Source organism: Hypanus sabinus, chromosome 6 (assembly GCF_030144855.1).
Source record: "Hypanus sabinus isolate sHypSab1 chromosome 6, sHypSab1.hap1, whole genome shotgun sequence".
In the NCBI taxonomy this organism is placed as follows: domain Eukaryota; kingdom Metazoa; phylum Chordata; class Chondrichthyes; order Myliobatiformes; family Dasyatidae; genus Hypanus; species Hypanus sabinus.
The window spans coordinates 47938456-47956608 of NC_082711.1; the positions used below are offsets into that span (position 1 = coordinate 47938456).

Here is an 18153-nt window from a genome sequence, read left to right on the forward strand (position 1 = left end):
GACAACAAAATTTAAATAGCAATGGTCTAAGAGATTTATAACCATAGAGGGACTGGGTGTACCCATACATAATTTACTGAAAGTTGCTGGAGTTGTTGACAGAATGGTTAGTACAGCATTTAGGATTCAGGAATTCATGAGAAGAGGCAATGACTGCAAAATATTGGTAATCAACAGTAGGAATATCATATCCAATTCTGGTCCCCACACCTGCTCTTACAGAGAGGACAGGAAAGATTGACTGAAATGTTTCCAGTAATGCATGAGTACAGTAATAAGCTTAAAAGGGAGAAGCTGGATAGAGGAATGGAAGCCATTTTCACTGTCCAACCACAAGGGATGTTTAAAATTTTGAGAAGAAAACTTAAAAAGTCTGGGAAAAAATGTTTTTACTTCTGGAGTAGTTATGACCTAAGATTCAGTATCAGCTGGTGATAAAAACTGATTTTATTTAGATCACTGCCTGAAGAATTTTGGAGTCAGAATGTGAAGTTCTGCAACACCATTGACCAACAGCTGAATACTTTAAAGTTGCGAAAGCTTGCAAAGACCATGTCAAGTGGGCACATAGCATGCTTACAAAAAGTTCTGCTGACCTTGCCAGGAACAAGATAAGTTAATTGGATCAAATAACAAAGAGGTATTTCAGACAAGTAGATTATGGTTTGCTTGTTAATTTCAGTGACTTCAAAACTTAGGACATGTGCACTGATACATTGTTTTACGAAACATATTTTAACTTGATTGGCAGCCAGTATAAAAACAGGAATTACTGAAGTAACCATCAGGTCAGTTAGCATTTGTGGAAGGAAGAATACAGTTAACCTTTCCCCCCATGCTTTCTGATATAGTTTTTTCACCTGATTCTTTACTTCTGCTTTGCTCTCTACACAACTGTTGCCTAATCTTCTGAATGTTTCAAGGATTTTCTTTTTATTTCTGACTTCCAGCATTCGGAGTTTTGCTTTGCTTTGCAAACTCCCATTCTCCCATTCGCACCCCAAATAACATCAAAAAAAATCTAACTAGTTCAAAGATCTGGTAAATTCCAACAAGCCGGGTATTCCATATATCATGTTTAAGGAAACAGATGGCAGGGTATGTTTCAATACACCCCATTGCAGGACTCCAGTGTAGAAACTGATCTCGCTGAGAGTCATGCTGGAGCATTGACTCAAGGACCTTGGTCTCTGAGAACCTCAGTCAGCTTAGAACTCTGAGAACATTTGTCACCCCATTGATTTCTGCCAGGTTTGTAAACTCACAGGGGAAAAAAACCAAAAGGAGATAATTTCATTTTTTTTTTAATTTTCAACTCTGCTTATTGTTTTTAATGATTTGAAAGTCATTTACTGTTTTTAACCAAAACCAGGATGAGGGAGCACATCACTTCATCACTCTGCGTTAGCTTCCTGTATCTTTTGGAACTTATTTTTAAAGTTATCATAATGGTCTGGGACCAGAGTACATCACAGAACTGCTTTCATTTTATAATCCTGCTTGAGCTCTCAGGTCTTCTTTTCCCCATCTCTTAAATTTAAATAATCTGCCTCAAATTGTCAGGTCAGCTTTATTGAATCACACTCCTAAGCTGTGGAATTCAGAACCTAAAACAATAAGGGATGCAGACTCAGTTACACTCCTAAACACCAGCTCAAAACCTATTTATTTAACCTTGGTTTTAACTAACATCCTTCTGAAATCTATTTTCATGTTTGCACAATATCCTATTGTAAAGCACTTCGCACCACATCATCTGTATGATAGTGCTCTATAAATAAGTTTATTATTATTTTTTTTTCTCAGCTCATTCTGCTAAAACCTCAGTTACAGGCATAACCAAACACACTCATTTCTCAATTGTTAGGAACCTCCAGTCCACTCTGGTGGTGTTTGGTATTGCGGATTTCTGAAGATTTACATAAATATTGCTGTGTATTCCAAATTGCTTAATGCTATTGTGTAGTAACTTAGGGATGACAAAATCCCAAAGTAATAGTATAAGTAGTGTAGATATTACGGTTGGGACAATGTATACACTGTTCATGTTCCAGTCTTTCAATTTCCTCCTTTAATTCAACATATTTCTGGTGTTTCTCATTTACTGATTTCTGTATGTCATGTGCATTTACAATGGCTATATCTAATTGTATGCAGTTTTGGTCCCCTAATCTGAGGAAAGACATTCTTGCCATAGAGGGAGTACAAAGAAGGTTCACCAAATTGATTCCTGGGATGGCAGGACTTTCATCTGAAGAAAGACTGGATCGACTAGGCTTATACTCACTGGAATTTAGAAGATTGAGGGGGGACCTTATTGAAACGTATAAAGTTCTAAAGGGATTGGACAGGCTAGATGCGGGAAGATTGTTTCCGATGTTGGGGAAGTCCAGAACGAGGGGTCACAGTTTAAGGATAAAGGGGAAGCCTTTTACGACCGAGATGAGGAAAAACTTCATCACACAGAGAGTGGTGAATCTGTGAAATTCTCTGCCACAGGAAACAGTTGAGGCTGGTTCATTGGCTATATTTAAGAGCAAGTTAGATATGGCCCTTGTGGCTAAAGGGATCGGGGGTATGGAGAGAAAGCAGGTACAGGGTTCTGAGTTGGATGATCAGCCATGATCATACTGAATGGCAGAGCAGGCTCGAAGGGCCAAATGGCCTACTCCTGCACCTATTTTCTATGTTTCTATGTTTCTATTAAGCAAGTTGTTCTTGCTTGTTTATCCTGTAATATTATGTCTGTACGGTTATTATGGATTGGCCTATCTGTAATAATGGATCGGTCATAATAGAATTTGTAGGGCTCTGACTTTAAAACTGGATCAGGCTTGTATTTAGGTGTCTTTTATGAGTGAATTTTTAAGCAAGATTTTGATGAGTGATGTTTGCCACTTGATTGTGTCTGTGCAAGTAATCAGATTGAGTTAAACTGCCCTATGACCCTGTAATGTGTTGGATTTCTTCTGGTTTCTCTTGGCACTTTCTGCATTTTTCATTTTGAATATGTTGGTCTTTTATTTTGCATTTTTGATACTTTTTTGTGTTAACCACCTGGTTCCATATTGCCACAAGGAGCCTCTCTGTTTCTTTTTCTTCTTCTTCTTCCTTATAATTATTTTGCTCTCAATTAATTAAAACACATGTAAATTAAACCAAAAACATAGACTATTAAAATGTGCAGCACAGGAACAGACACCTCAGCCCTCAATGTTGTGCTGAACAAATTAAATTAATCATATGGCCAACCTAATTAATTCCCTCTACCTACAAAAGTCCCTATCTTTCCATTTTTCTCACATGCATGTGCCTATTTAAACATCTCTGAAAAGGGGATAATGTATCTGCCTCTAACACCATCCCAGGAAGCACAATCCAGGCACCCACCGTTCTGTGTAAAAAAATTGCTCCTCACATCCCCTTTAAAATTACCACTTTTCACCTTAAGTCCATACACTCTGGTATTAGACATTGCAACCCTGAGTAAAAGATGCTGTCTGTCAAATCTTTCAATGACTATCATAATCTTATAAACCTCTATCAGGGCACTTCTCAGCCACTGCCTCTTCAGAGCATACAACCTAAGTTTGTCCAACCTATCGCCTTAGCACATGCCCTCCAATCCAGACAGCATCCTGTAAACCTCTTCTGCTCTGTCTCCAATGCCTCAACATCCTTCCTATAATGGGGTAACCAGAACTGTGTGCAATATTTCAGATGCAGCCTAACTAGAGTTTTTTAAAGCTGCAGCATAACTTCTGGCTTTCGAACTCAGTGCCTCAACTAATAAAGGCAAGTATGCCATCGGCTTTCTTAACCACCCTATCAACTTGCTTAACCACTTCTAGGGAACTATGAACTTGGATACCAAGTATCTTTATTCACCAACACTGTTAGGATCTTGTCCTCAACAGTGTACTGCCTCTTCACATTTGACCCACCGAGGTGCAACACTTCACATTTGGCCACGTTAAACTCCATCTGCCATTTCTCTGCCCATATCTGCAATTGATCTATATCTGCTGTATTCGTTGCCAGTTTTCTATACTATCCACAACAACACCAATTTTCGTATCAGCTCCAAATGTACTAACCCACATATTTATGTTTTCATCCAATTTATTTATATACATTACAAGCAGCAGAGGTCCTGGTATAGATTCCTGCAGAAACCATTGATCACAGGCTTCCAACTAGAATAAGTCCCTTTGGCTATTACACTCTTTCTTCTATAGGCAAGCCACTTCTGAATCCAATCAGCCAATTCACTTTTGATCCCATGCATCTTAATCTTCTGGATGAGTCTCTGAGGAAGGACTTTGTCAAATGCCTTACTAAAATCCGTGCAGACAACATCCACAGCTCTACTTCCATCAATCACCCTTGTCGCCGTGTCAAAAAACTCGATCAGGTCAGTAAGATACAACTTGCCCCACACAAAGCTCTGCTGACTTCCCCCTAATTAGACCATGATTTTCCAACTGCACATAAATCCTTTCCCTAGTAATTCTCTCTAGTACCTTCACTACCACTGATGTAAGCCTCACCAGTCTATACTTTTCATGATTGTCTGTGGTTCCTTTCATAAATAATGGAACAACATTAGCTGCTCATCTGTTGCTCAATGTTACTCAATGTTGCTACTCACAACATTGGGGCCTCACCTGTAGCTAAGAGAGAATCCAAAGATATTGGTCAAGTTTTCAGCAAGTTTCCCCTCTCTTGCCTCTCTCAGTAACCTGGGGCTTAACCTATCAGGCCCTGGGGTCTTATCCACCTTAATGCTCTTTAAAAGACTCAATGCTACATCCTCCTTTACCTCAAAATGCCCTAACATAACAATATGCTTGACATTATTATTTCAAATGCTCTTATAGCTTTTGCAGCCTGCAAAACTAGCTATTGACATTTTTACATGCTCTCTGCAGAGAGGGTTTTTATTTGCACCTTTGTAAACCAAGCCACCATTCAGGCCATTCAACTGCTATATGAGAGGCTCCAGGCCACCAGGATGAAACCCACTGCTTGTGGAGGAAGCTTGCATAAGCATGGACTGACTTCAAGTGCCACTTGACTGCAAGCTCTCGCCCAAAATAAATGTTGTTTTTTGTTTAAGTAAAGCTCTAAGCATTTTAACTAGTTGGATCAAAGACAGTAAGTTAAAATATCTTGGTAAATTATCTAGCCACTTTGTTGTCAAAGCATCCTGAAATGAAAAAACGCCCTCTTGTCACTAAGAAATCTTCTGCTACTGAAACTATTCAGCAAGAATGCAAACCCCTACTTAAGCTGGAATTGTCTGATCTATGGATTACAGGCAAATTTTATGACTCGTCAATGTGTCATGCCTTTAAATCTCATTTATGGAAAACAGATCACTTCTATTGCCTTTAAAGGACAGCTTGACACACATTGTGCTTTTGTGAAACATGGCAGCTCTGTTTAACATATGTAGTAATTATAATCCTTCCAAAGGATGCTTTCTATATATGTTGTATCATTTCTGCAGATGCTACACTACAACAACGGCCTGTCTCAATGTTTTCTCTCTCTGGAGGAATGTAGTTTTGTGAGCACTACCAGTCAAGGATGCAATGAACAGGTGAGTCACAGTCAGTAACTTCTAAATACCATCTAAACATCTGTCCCATTGATTGTGAAAAACAACTGCGTTAATCATAAATGTACAGTGGCCCTTTTCCAACTAAACTGATATTTACATTTTCCATATATCTACACCACTCCATGTATCCATACCTCCAGAGGGCATGCAGATCAAACTTGATAAATGTCATAAGTGCTGTAGATCAGTTTAATTAGTTGGAAGCCAACTTAAAGAAGACCCAGAGGAGCTACCACCTGCCAAGACAATTTGTTTTATCATTCTCAGCATTCCCTTCAAAAATTCTTGAAATACATTCTTAGAAATTCAGTCTTCTTTTAAAAGGCCAATTTTCTCCTCCACTGACTTCACAGCATATCAAACAAAGGACCTTATCTTTTTTTTGTCCCATAAGCCTCTGCATAGGCATGTGATCTTGAGGAGTACTATTATTATAGTCCCTTTGATTAGACAAGGTTCAGGGCAGGTTAATGTGGTTAAAGTTAGTTTCTTGCAGAAAAACATCATTTAAGGTCAAATTAGAGTACTGTGCAAAAGTCCTAGGCATGTATATATCGCAAGACTTTTATACAGTACTCTAGTAATTTTTGCATTGCACTGTACTACTGCAAAAAAAGACAAATTTCATGACATACTGTATCTGAGTGATGATAAAACCGATTTTGATATGAGTCTCTATTGTGGACTGAGAATGGGAAGGGGGCAGGGAGAGGAGAATTATGGTTGGGAAAAGAAGAAGGGAGTGGGAAGCACCAGAGAGACATTCTGTAATGATCTATAAACCAATTTTTTGTAACAAAATGACCTTGCCTGTTGCCTCAGGGATGGATGTGTCTGCACTCACACCACACCCCTGCCCCTGACACTCCGTCCCTGCCACCTGTCCCTCACCCCTCCAGCAGTGCTCCACCCTCACCATTCCCAACATGCTTTTCTCCATCTAGATTTACAAACTCGCTCTCCACTGCACATTGACAAAGACAGATCTGTGCAAAATTCTTAGGCATCCTAGCTACATATACTGTGTGTGTCGAAGTGCTTTGTAGGTACTGTATCTGCATTCACGTTGTCATTTCTGTGTACTTCTATGTATGCATTCCGATGCCACACTACATATTTCTCCAGGTAGGCTAATAGTGCACACAGACTAATTTGATTTTGTGTGACTAACTAAACAAATATACAAAGCTCAAATTAATTTTAAACTTTAGACGTTCGTTTAGTTGCATTTGAAGAATATGCTGTGATGTGAAAATGAGCGACCTTGATGAACTCAGTGGAATCATCTTCTTATGGCAGTGCCAATCTCAGCATGCCAATTGGAATGGAAATGTGATACCCAGAAGCGATGACGCTGAATCTGTGCCTGGTATCATGGCCTGACGGGATGAAGAACATATTAATAAATCAGCAGTATCAGAATACAGACATGATGGAATGTGTCCAAACTTCCTTCAGTAATTTGAAATTATTTTTGAATTTCATTGTGCTGAGGTGCTTTAGTTCCGGATTCTAAAGGACTGGTATGGAACCTAAATCCAGAATCTGATGAACTCTCTGGCAAAAGAGTTGCTAGCTGAGCCAAACGTTGACACAGCGATTAAACCCCAAGTCTGAGTACAACAACAGCATCATGTCTCCCTTGGAGAATGATGGACAAGCAACAGAATATCCCTTCCTCCCAAAAGCTAACTGCTGTTAATGGTACTGAGTGATCAGAAAGGAGACTGTATTATAAAACATGAAGGATCTTACCTTCTCCCTAGGAGAGCAAAGTAAGAGGGATGAGAATGTAGATAAAGATGAGGAAACGTGATTAGGTAGGTTACCTGTAGATAAAGTATTGTGATGATAACTACATTCAGAACTCAAACCTGAAAGCTCTTGCTCATTGAATTGTACAATGAAGAGAGAAATCAAAGGCATTGTACAGGATCTTTCAAGTTTTCTTAAGATTCTGTCCCATATCTGTTCAAAAGAAGAAAATGTGGAAATGCATCCCTGGGTTAAAAATTAGAATGGGCGAATCTCAGAGGGCCGCAACTCAGGATGAAGTTAGTACTCGTTTAGGCAGATGTGTGTTAATCCAGTATGGATTTCTAAAAGGCAAGTCATGCCTCACAAAGATAATTGATAACTCTAGGAAAAAGTGTAGTGCATTAATAAATCAAACATAGCAGATGTGCAATTTGATTTTCAGGAGAAACATAACATTGAAGGTAAGATTAATACATGTGGCATTAAAGTAAACCCTGCAGCATGCATTAAAAAAATATTTATTCATTTACAGGATGCAACTATTAGTGGCAATGCCAGCACTTATTGTCTAATCCTTATTGCTCTTGATTTGAGGATGCATTAACATTCAACTGCATTCTCAGGTCTGGGGTCACATGAAGGCTGCTGGGGAAGAAGGGTAGAATTCTGTGCCTGAAGGTCATTAGTGCTTTGATTCATTAGTTTCCTACTTACTGTGACTGACACCAGATATATTTCCGTTTTCTTTACATATAACTGAATGTAAAACTACTGTTCTTGTTTGCCTGATGTGGAAGAAAAGGTCACAAGATGAAACTTCGCCCTGAGAACCCTGTAAGCAATGCAATGCGCTATGAAGGGCACCTTACACTGTCAAATATTCTTTTAGATAAGCTGGCCCTTTCCATATATATCTGATATTGGAAGGAGAAGGCCATTCTTCTTGTCTTCATGTGTTCCTTTAAGAGCTCACTGGAGCAGATTCAGTCCATTACAGTTAACACGACTTCCTATGTGGACCATTGCTTCCAGGTTTCACTTCATTATAAGTGTGACTACAACTCAGAAGAACTTCACTGCCTAGGAGAACATTTTGGGACATCTGATTTATCACAAAGAAATGTGAGATTATACATTAGAGAAAGTAGGATAAAGAACGGAGATACATTCTAAATTACAAAACTGTGGGGAGGTAAACAGTGAAGAGCAAGAACATTAAGGTGTTCTTAAGGTGTAAAGTGGGCACTACTGTAGTGTAGTGGTTTGCACAATGCAGATACAGCTTACGACAATCTGGAGTCCAGAGTTCAATTCCGGCGCGGTTCTTTGTATGTCTTCCCCGTGGAATGTGTGGCTTTTCCCAGGTGCTAGGGTTTCCTCCCACAATCTGAAGATATACTGGGTAGGTTAACCAGTCATTGTAAATTGTCCCATGATTAGGTTTGGGTTAATCAGGGTTGTGGAGTTGCTGGCGTAGCGTGGTATGAAGGTCCGCAAGGGCCTACTCCACGCTGTATCGCTAAATAAATAATAAGTGAATATGGTAAAAATTCGATAATAAATGAGGAAACAAAGCAGGCAGATTATTGGCGAGGATGTGGAAGGTGGAATACAGTCCAGATGGGTGTTTTAGGCAGGTGCAAACGATGCAAATATAGTGTACGGGTGTCCATTGTCTGCTGTGACTACAGCATTATGACATTAATTTTTTTCTTTTCTTTTCTCTTTCAATGCCTTAATGATAGTTTATCTGTCCCAAAGGGTTTAGAAGTTCTCAATTCTCATTAAGCCTACCCAGAAAGTCTATTTAGTTACTATCAAAGCACTCAAGGGCAGAAGGCACGTGTGTGTCATGATAATGAAGCAAGCGGAATATTTTAAAAGCTACATGTGTGAATCAACCCATTTATTTCACAATAATGAGCTTTCAAGCACACTTTCTTTGAGCACTAGGTATACCAAAATTGTGAAATATTTTCAGAGGTTTATGTTACCTTGACGACAGTGTCATTGACCACCACAATCTTGTTCACTAAATCAAGCAAATTATGCAATTTGACATTTGGAATTACTAGACTCCAATAACCATTTATTAAGTAAACATTCACCACTTGTGGTGCACATAATAAGATTTTATTTTCCCTTTTTGACCTTGGCTGATAGGGAACTCCAGAAATCTGTAACCATGGTTTTAACAGCACCTGCTTAAACCAATAGGCTAACAAAGCAGCTGAGACAAAAAACTGATTGCATCACATCTGAGAAAACATTGATCAATTTGAACAAACTGCTAGGCAGGGGGAATTCATATTTTGTTTAATGTTATGTGCAAGGCCAAATGCTTCCATTCCTCAAACATAAATCATTCTTAATGTTACAATGTCTATCTACATTTTCAATGCAATGTTATACTTCAATGTACTTCCACAAGATCCTAAGATATAGGAGAAGAATTAGATAATTCATTCCATCATGGCTGATTCTATGAAAAATCGTTGGGTACTAAGCTACATTTAACTTGCAGTCAAATATATCATTTTTACATGTCACAGTTCCACTGTTCACTGTTTTGCTTATGGTAAATATTTATTCAGAATATCAATAGCAAGGCTTAGTTTTAGTTTGTCACTTGGAGATTCAGATCCAGGGTTACATCTGATGTTGATCTCCACTGCTGAATCAAACGAAATTTATAGCTCTACTCAAGGACAAATATTATAGCTTAAGTACTTAAGTTATAGGAGAGGAATTAAATCATTCATGACATTGTGTGTGCTCCACCATTCCTTCAAGGCTGACTATTATCCCTTTTAACCCCATTCTCCAGCCTTTTCACCATAATCTGTGGTCCTCTTACTAATTAAGAACCTATTCTGCTTTAAATATACTCAATGACATTTTTACAGTCACTTGTAAAAAAGGACTCCACCAATTCACCACCCTCTGGCTAAAGGAATTCCTCCTCATATCAGCTTTAAAGGGACATCCTTCTATTCTGAAGCTGTGTGCTCTGGTCCTGTACTGCCCATCCTCTTCATGTCCACTCTATCAGGTCTTTCAATATTCAAATGATTTCAATAAGATGCCCCCTCATTTTTCCAAACTCTAGCGAGTACAGGCCCAGAACCATCAAATGGTCCTCATATGTTAACCCTTTCACACCCAGGATCAGTCTCATGAACTTCCTCTGGACCTTTACCAATGCCAGCACATCACTTCTTAGATAAGGCTCCTAAAACTACTCATAATACAGCAAGTGTGGTCTGACAAATGCCTATAATGCTTCAGCATTACATTGTTGCTTTTATATTCTATTCTTCTTACTATACAGAGCCAATTGCAGCACATCCATTAGTTGTCTGGTAGAAACCCTGCATTCATCAACCTTGAGGGCAAATACACTCTGAGCTCAACCTTTCCCTGACACCAGCCACTGGTCTATTGGGCAAATAAGAACTCATGTAGACATTGTGAGAGTGATTTCATTTCATATTTATCCAGATGGCAGTCACAAGTAGGACTTCCCTGGATACAATGCTTCCTCTCACACTTCCTGTCTTGCCACCATCATTCGCTTTACATGATTGGTCAGAGGTGAATTTACACAGCACATTGTCTATTTTTTAGAATACCCCATTGAGCCACTATGCCTTTGAAACAGATGAAGTGCTGCAATCCAACACATTTATCTACCGTTTCCTTTCACAGGTGCTGCCTGCCTGAGTTTCTGCAGCAGTTTCATTCACACCATTTAAAGTGTAGTCGCTGTCCCAATGTGCTTGTTAATCTCTGCACAACAAGCTCAACACAAGCAATGAGGTGATAATGACCAGTTAATCTGTTTTTAGTAATGCTTGTCTGGATTTCTCTCAGTGTTATGTGCTAGTCAGGTCGAAAATAGAATGACAGTACAGATGAATGAGAGGCTGAAGAACTTGTGCAGGGGACAGGGTTTCAGATTTCTAGATCATTGTGATCTCTTCTGGGTAAGGTAAGACCTGTACAGAATTACAGGTTACACCTGAACCCGAACGGGACAAATATCCTTAAGGGCAGGTTTGCTACTGCTCTGGGGGAGGGTTTAAACTAATTTGGCAGGGGGATGGAAAGCAGAGTAATAGGGCTCAGAATGGGGCAGTTCGTAGACAAGTAAATGAGTGTGTTGCAAGACTGTGAGGAAGGACAGGCAGATGACAGGGAAAAATTGCAGTCAGTGGGATGCTTTGAAGTGCAATATTGGGGAAAATGCAAAAAGAGTGTTGAATACAGTGCGGAACATGTTATACTTTAATGCACAGAGCATACAGAAAAATGTAGATGATCTTGCTGTGAAGTTAGAGCTTGGCAGGAATGAGATTGTTGGCATCAGTGAGTTATAGCTGAAAGATGTTGGGAGCTTAATGTCAAAGGATGCACATTGTATTGAAAGTTCAGAAAGGTAGGCAGAGGGGTTTACGGTGACTTTGCTGATACAAAATGAAATAACATCTTGAGAGAAGGTGACATCAGATCAGAAGATGTAGAATCCTTGTGTGTGGAATTAAGAAAGTGTAAATGTAAAAAAGACCCTGAAGGGAGTTATATACAGGATTTAGAACAGTAGCCAGGATGTGGGGTATAAGAAAAGGCATGAGAAAAAGGGCAATGCTACCATAGTCATGGAGGTTTCAATATGCAGGTAGATTTGATAAACCAGGTTGGTGTTGCATTCCAAGAGAGAGAATTGTTAGAATGCATTGATGGTGGAAATGTCCTCCTTCTTCAAAGAAAGGGGCTTCCCTTCCTCCACTATCAAATGTGCCCTCACCCACACCTCTTCTGTTTTGAGCATGCCTGCCCTCTGCCCATCATCCCACCACCCCACCAGGGGTAAGGTTCCTCTTGTCCTCACCTACCATCCCACCAGCCTTCCTGTCCAACACATAATTCTCCGTGACTTCTGCCATCTCTAAACAGATTTCACCACCAAGCACATCTTCCCCTCCCCTCACCACTAATTTCTGCTTCCGCAGGGATTGCTCATCGCTCCCTAGGCAACTCCTTTGGCCATTTGTGCCTCCCCACTGATCTCCCTCTCGGCACTTATCCTTGCAGGTCGAACAAGTGCTACACCTGCCCCTACATCTCTTCCCTCACTACCATACAGGATGCCAAACGGTCCTTCCAGATGAGGCGACGCTTCACCTCTGGGTCTGTTGGGATCATCTATTGCATCCCAGTGTGGCCTCCCGTATATTGGTAAGACCTGACATAGATTAGACCACTTTGCCGAGCCTCTACAGTCTATCCACCAGCAAGCACAGATTTCCCAGTGGCCGCCCATTTTCATTCTACTTCCCATTCCCATTCTGACACGTTAGTCCATGGTCTCCTCTACTGCTGCAATGAGTCCACACTCAGCTTGGAGGAGAACACTTTATATTCCATCTGGGTAACTTTCACCTGATGCCATGAACATTGATTTCTGGAACTTCTGGTAATGCTTCCCCCCTTCAACATTCCCCATTTCCCTCTTCCACATGATCTCCTTACCTCACATCACCTCCCTCCAGTGCTCCACCCCTTCCCTTTCTTCTATGGCCTTCTGTCCTCTCCTATCAGATTCCCCCTTTTCCAGCCCTTTATCCCTTTCACCAATTGACTTCCCAGCTCTTTACTTCACCCTTCCCGCTCTCCTGGTTTCACCTATCACCTACTACCTTGTATTTTTCCTCCCCTCCACCCACCTTGACCTCATCTTTTTTCTCCAGTCCTGATGTAGGGGTCTCAGCCTGTTTACTCTTTTCCATAGGTGCTACCTGGCCTGTTGAGTTCCTCTAGCATTTTGTGTGTGTTTCTGCTTAAAAAGATAGAGCTGATGGTATAACAGGAAAGATACTGGCATGGATAGTAGATAGGCTGACCAGCAGGAGGCAATGAGTGGAAATAAATGGGCCTTTTCTGGCTGTGGTGTTCTGTAATGGGGATGCCCTTTCACATTATATGTCAATGACTTGGAGGATGAAATTGATTGCTTTGAAACTAGGTTTACAGATGACACAAAGAAAGGTGAAGGGGCAGGTAGCACTGAGGAAGCAGGGAGTCTGCAGAAGGTTTAGACAGATTGAGAGAATGGGTATAGTGTAGTGAAGTGGCAGATGGAATATGGTGCAGTGATGTGTATGGTCATGCACTTTGGTAGAAGAAATAAAGGCATAGACTATTTGTTAAATGGGCAAAAAATTCAACAACCAGAGGTGCAAAGGGCCTTGGCAGTCCTTAACTAGGATTCCCTAAAGGTTAACTTGCAGGTTGAGTCACTGGTAGGGAAGGCAAATGCAATGTTAGCATTCATTTCAAGAGATTAGAATATAAGATATAATCAGACATTTTTCAGACAGCATTTGGAGTATTGTGAGCAGTTTTGGGCCTTTTATCAAAGAAAAGATGTGCCAGTAGTGAAGAGTGTCTTGAGGAGGTTCACAAGATTGATTCCAGGAATGAAAGGGTTAACATATGGGGAGCACTTAATGGCTCTGGCCCTGTACTTGCTGGAGTTCAGAAGAATAAGGGTGGAACCTCATTGAAACCTATCAAATATTGGAAGGCCTAGTCAATGGATGTGGAGAGAATTTCCTGTAGTGTGTGTCTAGGAGGAGAGGTCACATCCTCAGTATGGAGGAACATCTATTTTAAGAAGAGAGCAGAAATTTCTTTAGCCAGATGGTGGTGAATCTGTGGAATATATTGCCATGGACAGCTTGGAGGCCAAGTCATTGAGTATATTTAAAGTGGAATTTGATAGGTTCTTGATTAGCTTGGGCATCAAAGGTTGTGGAGAGAAGGCAGGAGAATGGGGTTGAGAGGAGTAATAAATGAACCAAGATGAAATGGTGGAGCACGCTCAATGGTCCGATTGGAATGAGCCTGCTCCTACATCCTGTGCTCTTACTGAGGCATAAATAGAGGCAGGGCCATTGTGAGCAATTCATTGTCTCTTTTTAAAATAATGCCATCAGAATTTTTTTTGCATTCAACTGAGGAAATAGACTAAGACCCCAGTATAAAATTCCAATGCAAGATAGCATTGGACAATGCAAAAGTTCTTCAGAATGGTGGTACAAATTTGTATCAATTTTAGATTTCAAATCCCCGGAGTCAGATGTGAACCTACAACTTTCCAACTCAAAGGCAAGATTCACACATTAGCCATTACAATACCCTGGAAATGGTGTCAAAAAGGTGGAATCCAAACGTATTATTTCTCTGGCAACTTTTATTAATTACTCAATTTAATCTTGCAATCCCGAAACTCACTGTATTCTGCTGAAATTGTTATTTAATCTGAGCCTCTGCTGCTACAACTGTGTGAATTTGTCTTACCTTGCACCAGTGGTCAGTGCAGTCTATGTAAAGTTGCAAGTTTATGCAGGTTATAACTGGTTACCTGATATTGGCATATGTTTGTAGGGATTAGACTGAGGAAATCAGTTGTAACATATACAAGATCCAAATGTCTGATAGAAAGTCTAATCAAGTTCCCTTACTCAAGGGATATTAATTAATACAATCTTTCAACAGTATTTGATGTTACAAACAAAATAATTCTGATAGTTCAATTTGTACCTCATTGTATTTTATTACCACATTCTTCTAAGCATTACCCCCCACGATACTATTTACTATAAATCTTTTACTCTTCTGTTCAAATTGATAGGGAGATTAGATGCCATATTGTACAGAATCTGATGGTAAGAAAAGAAAAAATTGCATTAAATCTGAGCTTCCCTGATAGGACTGCAAAGTAAACCTAGGGTTAATTAGAGCACAATTGCCACCACCAGAACAAATGGATGAGTTTGAATTCCAGTTCAGTCTGCAGAATTTCCTGAACAGCAGCAAAGAGCTTGAAGTTGACCTTCAGATAAAATGACTACAAATTTCTCACTTACATATTGCTGACATTTGAAGGAAGAAGTGGCCTGATTTTACACTCTCATCCCAACTGACTACAAGGTTTTATTGATTTGTATATCAGATCACATGATCTCTTGCTCTTTCATAACTCTTCAGTCCTTACCATAAAAAAACTATGATTTATCCTTCTCAATTTCATGTCATTTTGCTAAGCAGGTATTGATTGCTTTATCAGACATATCATACAATTGAATACTCTAAGAGGCTATACAGGGTTCAAATCTTGGATTACTGCGTTACAGCATGTTGAATATGACCAAAATGGACAGTTGTGAATGAAGAGATCCAGCAGTATTATCAATCTTATGATGGAGCTCATGTCCAAGAACATTACTAATTCTTTCACAAGGTCTGAAGCATTTCTCCACTTTTCCATGTTCTCCAGATATTTAACACCAGGAATTGGAGAATTATATTGCAAAAATGTAATAGAAGTATAATAGATACCAAATACAATAACCAAAAGACTTCATAGTTGCACATCAGTCTCTCCATAATCCAATAGATTGGAGGTTTCTCATTATATGTGCAGTGCACTGTATTGAGAGTTTTGCAATCCTGTATAAGTTTCCTATGATAGCATTAGTATACAAAATAAATAGGATTTATTCCTTTCTTTGAGTGCATTATTTTCATTTTGAATGTCCCTTGTACCTCCTCAATATATCTATCATTGAGGAGACACATACAGTTTTATCCCATCATCTTCTACAACTGGTCAATAAGGATTAATGATTACATTTCACTGGGACAAATAAAAGTCCTGACAGTTTTAACTATCTCACCTTTACCTCTTTGCCACCAGTCTAACAGCTGAATTCAAACTGGCAAAGGGTTGCATGACAAAGCTATTTGAGTTTGTGTGTCTGAATGTATTGAACACTCTTTTTAGTTGAGAGGTTAATCATTAGGAAATCAAACAGGGCAGGTGACAGGAGCTTGAGTATGGGAACATTTTGATCACAATGCCATTAGACTCAAAATAATCTGGTCTGTGAGTTGAGACTCTAAATTGGAGAAAGGTCAATTTTGATGGTATCGGAAAGGATCTAGCAAGTGTGGATTGAGGCAGGATCTTTTCTGGCAAAATTATAGCTGGTAAGTGGGAGGTCTTCGAAAGTGAAATTTTGAGAGTACAAAGCTTGTACGTGTCTGTCAAAATAAAAGGTAAAGATTACAGGTGTGAGGAACATTGGTTCTCAAGCGATATTGAGGCCCAGGTTCAGAAAAACAAAATAGGTACATAGCAGGTATAGACAAGTAGGGACAAATAGGCTGCTTATGGAGTGTAAGACATGCAAGAAAGCCCTTAAGAGAGAAATCAGGAGGGCTAAAAGAAGACATGAGGTTACCCTAGCAGACAAGGTGAAGGACTTTACAGATATGTTAAGAGCAAAAGAATTTCAAGGGACAGAATTGGTCCTCTGGAAGAACAGAATGGTAATCAATGTGTGGAGCCAAAAGAGATGGAAGAGATCTGAAATACATTTTTTGCATTCATATTTACTCAGGAGATGGACACAGAATCTATAGAAGTGAGTCAGAGCAGTATCAACTTCATGGGCCCTACACAGATCACACAGGAGGTGTTTGCTGACCTGAGGTAAATCAGGGGGGATAAATCCATAGGGCCTGACAAGTTGTTCCCTCAGACCCTGCGGGAGGCAAGTACAGAAATTGGTGGGGTTCCCGGCAGAGTTATTTAAATCATCCTTAGCAACAAGTGAAGTACCAGAGGATTGAAGGTCAGCAAGTGCTGTTCCGCTGTTCAAAAAAGGTTCTAACAGTAAACCAGGAAATTATAGGCTGGGGTGTCTGACATCAGCAGTGGAAAAGTTATTGGAATGTATTCTGAGGGACTGGATATATAAGAATTTGGATAGATATGGACCGATTAAGGACAGCCAGCATGATTTTCTGCATGGTAGGTCAAGCCTAACAAATCTTACAAAATTTTTCGAGGAAGTTGATGAAGGCAAGTTAGTGGATGTTGTCTACCTGGATTTCAGTAAGGTACTTTACAAGGTTCCGCATGGGAAGCTAGTTAAAAAGGTTCAGTTGCTCTACATTCAAGATGAACTAGTACTTTGGACTAGACAACACCTTATATACCAGCTGGGTAGCCTCCAACCTGATGGCATGAACATTGACTTCTCTAACTTCTGTTAATGCCCCTCTTCCCCTTCTTACCCCATCCATGACATATTTAGTTGTTTGCCTGTTCTCCATCTCCCTCTGGTGCTTCCCCCCCTTTCTTTCTCCTGAGGCCTCCCGTCCCATGATCCTTTCCCTTCTCCAGCTCTGTATCACTTTCGCCAATCACCTTTCCAGCTCTTAGCTTCATCCCATCCCCTTCCGGTCTTCTCCTATCATTTCGCATTTCCCCCTCCCCCCACTACTTTCAAATCTCTTAGTATCTTTCCTTTTGGTGAGTCCTGACGAAGGGTCTCGGCCTGAAACGTCGACAGCGCTTCTCCCTATAGATGCTGCCTGGCCTGCTGTGTTCCACCAGCATTTTGTGTGTATTGTTGTTTGAATTTCCAGCATCTGCAGATTTCCTTGTGTTTGCACTTTGGATTAGACACTGGCTTTGTGGAAGAAGTGAGAGAGTGGTAGTAGATGGTTGCCTCTCTGACTGGAGGCCTGCAACTAGCAAAGTGCCACAGGTATCAGTGCTGGGACTGTTGTTATTTGTCATCCATGTCAACAATCTGGATGATAATGTGGTTAACTGAATCAGTAAGACACCAAGATTGGAGGTATAATGGACAGCGAGGAAGGCTATCATGGCTTGTAGAGGGATCTGGACCAGC

The 18153-nt window shown here is 40.1% G+C and overlaps 1 protein-coding gene across 1 annotated transcript in view; it reads right to left on the reverse strand.

The window, feature by feature from the left end:
- gpr158a (G protein-coupled receptor 158a) overlaps positions 1 to 18153 on the reverse strand; it is a 576558-nt gene that overhangs the window by 390500 nt on the left and 167905 nt on the right. The gene's annotated exons all lie outside the window — the stretch shown is intronic.